The sequence below is a fragment of the Saimiri boliviensis genome, chromosome 9 (genome assembly GCF_048565385.1).
Source record: "Saimiri boliviensis isolate mSaiBol1 chromosome 9, mSaiBol1.pri, whole genome shotgun sequence".
In the NCBI taxonomy this organism is placed as follows: domain Eukaryota; kingdom Metazoa; phylum Chordata; class Mammalia; order Primates; family Cebidae; genus Saimiri; species Saimiri boliviensis.
The window spans coordinates 34,345,438-34,354,645 of record NC_133457.1 but is presented as its reverse complement, the minus strand read 5'-3'; the positions used below and the strand labels follow the sequence as shown (position 1 = coordinate 34,354,645).

The 9,208-nt window shown below is 36.5% G+C and overlaps 1 non-coding gene across 1 annotated transcript; it reads left to right on the top strand.

Moving 5' to 3' along the window:
* The first annotated feature begins 7,966 nt into the window (after nucleotides 1-7,966).
* LOC120368395 (U4 spliceosomal RNA) lies at nucleotides 7,967-8,104 on the top strand. The gene has a single exon (XR_005582543.1). It is a non-coding gene; the product is annotated as a U4 spliceosomal RNA (small nuclear RNA).
* The last annotated feature ends 1,104 nt before the right edge of the window (nucleotides 8,105-9,208 follow it).

Here is a 9,208-nt window from a genome sequence, read left to right as displayed (position 1 = left end):
GAAATTCATTTTACTGAATTTGAGAACAAGTTAAATGCAAAATCAAATGACATTCAACAAAACACTTCTAGAGAGTTATAAAACTAAACAATATGTAGGGAAGGTAAACAAGAAGGGATTCAAAGCTTTTACTAATGATTCCAGCCAAAGGAGTCCTTATGATACTGAAAAACAGGGCTGTATGTTCTAGTAGTAGACACAAGCTATAATGGCAGACCGGGGCAGGGAATATTGTTAGAAAACTGGAAACAAACCAGACAAAACATTATTTTAAAAGTCTAATATACATAACCCAAATACTGTAAGACATAAACCTGCATTCCTTTCATGAAGATACAGCAGATTTGGTAGTTTTTATATGCCCTACCATAGAATTCTCTCATTTTCAGACTATGTTTTGTGAAAGACATTATCTGAATAAATACATCTTAAACTGAAGTTTCTAAAAAATAGTTCAACCTGAAAAACATTGCTTGTACACATTTATTATCCTCTTCTAACCCTCCCCAGGCTATTTCAAAACTTTCCTTTCTTCTCTGGCTTTTGCAGTATCACTCTTGAGACTCATGAAAACTCTTTTTTTTTTTTTAATGAATTCTTTTCTCTTTTCACAACATATCATGTTCTCATGATCTAAAAAGTTATCATTAAAAAAAGATCAGGCACAAACACATTCTGAGGAATATGTGATTGTTAACAATTTAAAATGTTGCCTATTCTGGAGAGAAAAGTTAAAGATATTAAGTATTAAGGAGTCACTCATTTCAATTCTAACTCCAATACTTCATTTACTTTTTGTATGGTAGGTATTAGATGAATTACTTAACTTCAGTGTACCTCCATTTATTTCACTCTTTAGGAGGATAACACAGTCATGCATCACTTAACAATAGGGATACCATCTAAGAAATGTGTTGTTAGGCAGTTTTGTCACTGGCGAACATCATAGAGCATACTCACACAAATGTAGATTGTACAGCCTGCCACGCACTTAGGCTACATGGTATGGCCTATTGCTTCTAGGCTATAAACCTGTAAAGCATTTTGCTGTACTGAATACTGTAGGCAATTTGTAAGATAATGGTATATATTGGTGCATCTAAACACAGAAAAAGTACAGTAAAAGTATGATATAGTCTTACAGGATCAGGGATCACCATTGTATATGCAGTCAATCATTGACGGAAACATTGTAATAATGTGTATGACTATACTAATAGTACTGTATTGGTCATATTTCTTAGCTGCAAACAACAGAATCTACTTTGGCTATGTTAAGGTGAGATCGAAAAATGTAAAGGACATTAGGCATCTCATAGAATCTGTAGGAGTAATGAAAGAACAGGCTCAATTCTAAAGTTTCAGAAACAATGAACAATGCCCTAAGCCATGAAGAATTAGATGGATGAGGAAGATAATACAGTTGTATCCTGAGGTGGACAGGAATTATTCTGCATTCACCACTGCTACCTATTTCTGCCACCCATGTCAGAAAAATGGATATCCTTCCCCACCCATTCACAGCCTCTTATCTCAGGCTGTTCAAATCTGAATGAAACATAAACAGATTGATTAGGTTGAAATCATGGCACATATCCACCCTAGCTACAAGGGAGCCTGTGAGAAGTGAATGTTTGTGTATACCTTGGGAAGGTGGGACTCAGACAGGGAATTATGAAAACAACAGTGCTCACCTCATATAATTGGAGTAAGGCATGCTGTGGTGATCCACATAAAATGTTTAGTAGGTGTTCAGCCCATGAGACCCTCTTCTACAAAATAGATTTTATCAATAGTTGTTATAAGAAGCTGGGAATTAATTTGTTACCCAAACCAAGCACCAACTAAAAGTTTGTCAGAAAAAACTAGCTCAACCACTATAAGCTCTCATGTGATTAACTCCATAATTGCTCTAATGAGATCAAGAATAAGGCCTCAGTCAATGAATATGGGGACCACAGGCTAGATATAAGGCAAAGACTTCGAAAACAGATGTGAGGATTCTGCAGATTTACGTGAATAGATACAAGGGAAGCCTGGGAATCAGAAATCTGAATAGATACGAGAGAAATCAGAAGAGATTTAATTGTAAATAAAATCTTACTTACAAAGATTTCTTGGCCTTGTACAACTGCTTTTATTCATTTATTTCTAGATGAAGGATATTTGTGATTGTTTATCTTTTGGTTGAATGATACTTATGAAAAGAGGCTATTAATTTTAATGGCAGTCATTGAAATACAAAACATAGAATATGTAATGAAAGAAACTTAGGAACCTTATATTACCTTCCCTTCCTTGTTCAAATTCTACTTTGAATTGTGCACCATTGTGTAATACAGAAAATGTTATTTTTCGAACATCAAATAAGGCAAGTGGTGGTTTGCATGAAAGCCTGGATGTTGTATAACCATTTCCTTAGCTCCTAGAAGATGTGCATGTATCCTGCTTCCCTGTAGCATATGAGGCACCTTCAGTTTAAAATGCAGATGTTCTTGGTTACAGTTGCTATGTGAAATGTTATGAGATAGAAATTACTGTCATAATTAATAATAGGTAAAGGTTTTACCTTTGATGTGCTGCATTCTACATTTGATCGAGTCTTTTTGATTGTATTTATTGAACATCTCTATCATCCCATTGGTTTTCTGGCTGTTTGTGTACTGAGCTTGATGTCTGTTTCTATTTAGTCAAGGCTATTAATGCCTTTCAGACTTATTTTCAACTGCATAAACCCATATGGTTTACATTTAAAGGGAGATTTACACTATTACACTCCTAAATATTAAAACTCACTTGTGTCTTTCTACATTTTGCTATCCTTAGAAAGATGCTGTGATTTATCAAGAAGGTACATATAATTTTGTACTCACCGTAGCTGATATAAGAACAATGACAGTCCGGAAAATAGGCTCTCCAAAAGCCAGAAATTTTAGCAAAATTAAGCCCCTCCCTGGTATATGTGAATGGGGAATTCCATTTGTAACTTACAAACCCCATTTGCATCTACTGGGGAGGTATTTAATATAAAATTAAATTGGATTTTATGATTGGAATGGACACGGTATGCCTTTACTTGTCCAGTATCTTTTATTATTTCTTCTGGAAATGGCATCCTAATTTTGCTTCGGAAAATGTCTCATCCCCAATTGAATACAACATTGATAAAACTGTTCATCAAAGATCCGACCTCCCTGGCAAAAGGGTGAGCACATGGTTCGAGAGACATTAGTATCCTTCTCCCTGGAATGTGAATGCTGAATATAATTCCCCAAAGAGTGAAGATAGTTGAAGATAATTTATTCTGACAATGTACCCCCTAAAGAGACTGCCTGTTAAGTTTTCCTGCTCACCCATTCAGTACTGTTTGGCTTTCCAAAACTTGAAGTTTAGCTCTTCTTCCAATTCTAACGGCCCTCTGATACCCATTTTGTAAGATCATGCACTTTTCTTTTTCTTAGCACCTTTTGTTTGCAACCAAAGAACCCTGATATAAACACTGGAAGGTGGAGTAGGGGTGTGGCTAACACCATCAGGATAATATGCAGTATCTGGAATTGGTAATTAGGCAAAAGACACAATAAAAAAACAACTAAGTTATTGCTTCTGGGTACTCAGCTTCATATGCCCGTTGGAAACAAAAGTCTCCAGTACATGTTTCAGTCCCATAGAACAACATGAAGAAACTGAAGTGAAGTTGGCATTGGCCGTCTTTAAGGGGGAGAGGATGGTAAACTGGAATAGGGACATTCTTTTCTCAAGGCCCCAAATGAAATTCAGAGACTGTCCTGACCATGCTGAAAGAAATCTCATGCCTCATAGAGACAGAAGTTAAAATCATCAAAAATCAAAGCCCAGAGTAAAATTCACAAGTTGCTAAATTGTAATGATGGTTGAATTCACAGCTGCAAAAGCCTTTTATGTGAAGATTAGGTAGTAATCTAACCCAAGACAATAGGAATGGGGACGTCTGGAGAGTTCAGGGTGTTTGTCATACCTGAACCCAATAAAATCCTCTGAAAAACTCCCATGAAGTACTTTTTTATCCCATGAGATATTCTCTTCATTGCCTGATGAAGCAGAAACTTCTTTGTAGGATGGGGGAACTAGTGAAAGCACCCCCAAAGCCCCAATTATTATTCTAGGCCAGAATCTGATCTCAACATAGAATGGGGTAAATAATTTGGAGTCAGAGCAAAGAAAAGAGTTACAGAAGTTTGCTAACGTATATTATAAAAATATGTGGGTTGTGAAGATGGACTTTCAAGGTAGTTGATAAAAAGGCAGAAATTGTTCTGAATTCTTTGATATGAATGTGTCTTGGAAATGTCTGCCCTCCATGTGTTAGTTCAGACAGCTGGCTGTGGTTCTAAAGCTTTCTAGGTCAGTTAATGCAAACATGGATTGAATGCTTTCCTCAGTAAATTAAATTGACAGGCCTGAAATTCTGTGGCATAATGTTGAACAGTGGTTCTCAAATTGTGTGGTTCCTGGACCAGCGGCATCAGCCTCATTTGGGACTGTCTTAGAAATAAAGACTTCTGGGCTCCACCCAGACCCGCAGAATCTGAAACTCTAGGGTTGGGGCACAACAAACTGTGTTTATGACAAAACCTCCAGGTGATTCTGATACATGTTCAAGTTTAAGAACCACAAATGTAGGAGAATAATTAAGTGGGAGGCCATACTGCTGGCTGTTTCTGTCAGGTACTTTTTACCCACTCACCCCATACCTGTGCCCATCTAGAGAACCTGGAAGATTCTCTTGTTCAGGAAGCCCTTGAGCAAAGGGTCATAGAAACTACACAGTTGTTGTTTCTATGACCTCAGATGGCAACACTCATGGAAAGGACTGCAATAGGAATTTTCCTGACTCTAGCGGGCACAGTCTCATAGTGGCAGAGGGAACAGATGTCAATCATAATCAAGGCATCAAGGCTGGTGGGGTAACCAAAATATTAGAGATTTATTCTGACCTGCAGATACTTCCGTGTGTTCTTAATTAAATGTGAACTCAAAAGGATTAAAATTAATAAGCAACCACCCTTAAGTCTTCTCTTAATTTATTTAATGAACAAACCAACAAAACACTCTGGGTCTGGTGAATAGAAGTCCAACTTGAGGCATCATCCTCGAGACCCACAGCCCTTCACCAGGTCCCAGACCTGAACTCCTGTATAGCCCCAGAGTTCCAGCTATTAAAGAATAGTGGGATCCCACTATTCTTGGAACTTAGTAGGTTTTCAAAATGGTAGCACAGCAATAGCAGCAGTAGGAGTAATAAGAATGGCAGTTATTCTTAAGTAGGTATTAATATCAACATGGGCAAAGTATTACTTTAACCATGCATTCTGTTTCTTAATTATACTTATTGCTTATATATTCTTATTCATCTTTTTTGCTGATTGCATGTTTAATTTTACATCTTTTTCTAAGAAGGCAAGTCCTTAATACTTAGCCATCCTTGTACCACAGGGTCTCTCACCTGCTGCTGGTACAGATGGACCCTGTCTGTGCCCAGTGACATCAGTACACCACTTGAAATTAATTCCATATACTTTTATATTCAGCTATATCTTCTGCATGCTTTTAGCATTCAGACTTCATGTATCCTTGGGTCTATGTTTGCATTATTTGTTCACCCATAGAGAAGAAAGCCAAAGAAAGATTAATTCATAAAAAATGAATGACTGTTGAAACTCTTCAAAGCCTTGATTTACTGCATAATTAGTAGACACACTAGAAAACAGAATATCTTTCTGCCTGTGAATTAAGTAAATTGATTAATTCATTAATTACGTATGATAACTCCATAGATAACATAATTGTACCACTGGTTAACAAAACACAGCAAAAGAATCAAGCATGCTTTCAACATGGTCAAAAATTTAATTTACAATATTGGATCTCTCTCTTAGAATCCTAATTAAAGATCTCAGAAGAGCCATGTATATCTAAACACATTTCTGGAAGGAGAGTTGTATTACTTACAAAGTATGCTGCAATTAACAACAATCCTTTTTTCTCCCAGAATTTCATCTCAACAAGAAATCACCCATTCATTCACTCATTGAACAAATGTTACTGAGCATACAGGATACAACAGTGAAAAATTCAGACAAAAATCTCATCCCTCATGGAGCATACATTTGAGCACTATTCTGTTCACTATGGTAGCCGCTAAGCACATGTGACTGTTTACTCTTTAAATTATTTAAAACTAAAAATTCAGCTCCTCATTTCGACTAAGTAAATTTCACATGATCAGTAACCATATGTGGCTAGTAGTTATCATATTCGACAGCACAGAAGAACATTTCTAACATTGCAGGAAGTTCTCTCAAATGGCATTATTCTAGAGAGTGGAGATAGAGAAAAAAAATTTAATTAAGAAGATACTTTTAGACCATGATAAAAACTCTGACAGAAACAAAGAGGGAAATGTGATAGAGACCATTTGGAGACTGGGATAGACATCTCTAATGAGAACACATTTTAACTAAAACTTAAAAGAATTCAACGACGTGAAAAGCTGTCAAAGCAAAGGATCAGCATGTGCAAAGGCTTTGGGGCATGAATGAACCAGATGTATTTGAGGAAAAGAAAAGGGGTCAATGTGAAATGTAAATGCTAGGAAGAAGTAGAGTTGCGTATGGAATCTTTTGAAAATAGAGCTGAGTACAGAAACTTTTCAGAAATAGGTCCAGAAGCTGCAATGGAACAGGGCCTCTAGAGAGGACTTCTTTAATAATGGGAGAAAGAAGAGCATGCTTGCATGCTTTGGAAGCTGATTCAGTAGATAGGAAAACAATGACGGATCTAGGAAAAAGAGGGAAAGATCTTAAGAAAGTAACACTGTAGATATACAGAGCATAAATAAAAAGGGTTTGTCTTCTATTGTGCTAGAAAAAAAGCAGAAAATGTGGGTGAAGATGCAGATAGGTTTGTAGATTAAGTGGCTGGATTGGAAGATAAGAGAGTTCCGGTAATATTGTTTGTGGCTTCACAACTAAGTTGTTTTAAAAAATTCTTGAAGCCACATTATAAGATGCAATGTAGTAAGTCATTTTTCATCATCTTGGGCTGAGAAGAAACCATTTCAGTGTCCTCTGAGGTCATTAGCTGAAGACTGTACGAGAAGAACTTTGGAGTTAGACCTGGTATCAAATCTTGACTTCATCAATTATGATGTATGTGCCTTTGAACAAGTTATTTAAATTCTCCCAGCCTCTGCCTCTTCATCTGTAAAATTGCAATTATCACATATTTAGTCCATTAAGTTTCTGGATAATATATAATAAGCAATACACATATAAAGTATATTTGAAAAGACAAGCAAAGAAAATATAAAAGCAGCAATCAGAGATTGAAGAATAGGAGGGGCACACTATTATTAATGTCTAGGGAGGAGAGAATTTCTAGAATAGACAGTGCTCCATAGACTCGCATGATACAAAATAATGAAAGGAGATTCAAGCTGAGGGAAGGCTGCTGCATTAACTCATGAAAATGCCACTGATAATCATCGACATAATAGCTTCTGTAAAGGTAGTCACCAAAATCAGAATGTATGGGCCTTTTATATAAGTAAGCAGTGAGGAAACACGCAGATACTATAGAGTTTGAGTGGTTAAGTAAGGAGAAATAAATACTATTAATAGTAATACAAGAGCAAAGCTGGAACAAGAGAAGGCCCTCTTCTGGTATGAAGGAAATGGAGCTGTGCCTAAAGGCAGACAAGAAGGAGTTATGCCAAGGGAGAGAAGATGCAGAGAAAGTGTCCATGTTAACAAAGAACAAAGTACGTCAAGGACTCCATAGAGCTGGGATTTTTGAAAAGCAAATGAATTTCTGTTCTTATAGACAGAAGAAAAGGAGAGGATGAAAGCTGAAGGAACAAGGAGTCATTGGTATGACTCCTAAGTAGAGAAGAAGCAAAAGAGCAGAATACCAAGTGAAAGCTTTCAGCTTTGCGCAGTGGCAGTATCACAGCCAATGAGCTTTATCTGAGGTGCAATTATTGCTAATTGAAAACTTTTCCCAATACCCCGTCATGACGACTTGAAATATAGTCAGCATTGGCAATTTTTGGTCTCTATGGAGACTGAATTTAAAAAAAAAGAGTAACAAATGAAAATCAGAGTTACTAGGAAATCAGAAAAATGGAATGAACAGGATTAAGAGCATCAGATTTGGGTAGACTAAGAAGTCTTCAAAATTAGGATTTACTGTCTGGAAGATGGACTTTCCCAATAGCCTAATAGGAGTCACCCTTCTTGGTTTCCAAGACACAAAAATGGCAATTTTTTAAAAGTATTATTCTTTTGTCATGATCTGTTATCAAATAGGTTCTATTAGAGTAGATCAGGTCTCTCCTTCCTGGATTGCAAATGAGTTTCTGATCAATCATTATAAGCTACCTCTCTGTTCATTCTGTCACTCTGATTGAGATTTCCTTAGATAGTCCCAAACGCTTGAGTCACAAACTTGTAGATACTCTTACAGTTGGCTAATCAAATGTACCATGAGTGGAACTTATTCATTGACTTTTTAATAGAAAACCTTAGTCTGTTGCTTCTATAAAGATCTCTAACAGGACATAGCTAAAAATCAACCAATTCACAGATTGATGTAACAGGTGCTCATACTGGAATAAACTGCTCATCAGAGTCCTCATGTTATTCTCTCTCTCTCTTTCTCTCTCCATTGTCTGTACCCCACAGAAGGCCTGAGCTGTATAATGGAAATGATCATAAGACAAGTGCTCTCCACCATGGCCTCCAAGTACATATACCATTTCATTAATCAGCTGGTATTCCTAAAACCTCCAGGTTGTAAAAGGAGTCTATTTATGAAATATCTGGCTACGGCGTATAATAAACAATGCCAGAGTGAACTGAAAACAGACTAATTTAATAAGCAATCCCTTTCCCCTGCACTGTTTAAATTTACATAATCAACTGGCTATAATATTTAGCATACTTTTAATGTTTCTCATTTGTTTACACTACAGTTCTGTGCTTCAGACTTCTCTTCATTCACCAAAATATTGATTGGTCTACTAAGGGTACAGAATAGCAAATATTCCACTGGTAATCATTACGTGAATATGAAGGAAGTGAGAAGTGGAACTACTGTATTTTTCTTGTTAATTACAAACCTAATATTCTATTAAAATGTATGAGATGACAAAATCTCAACAAACTCT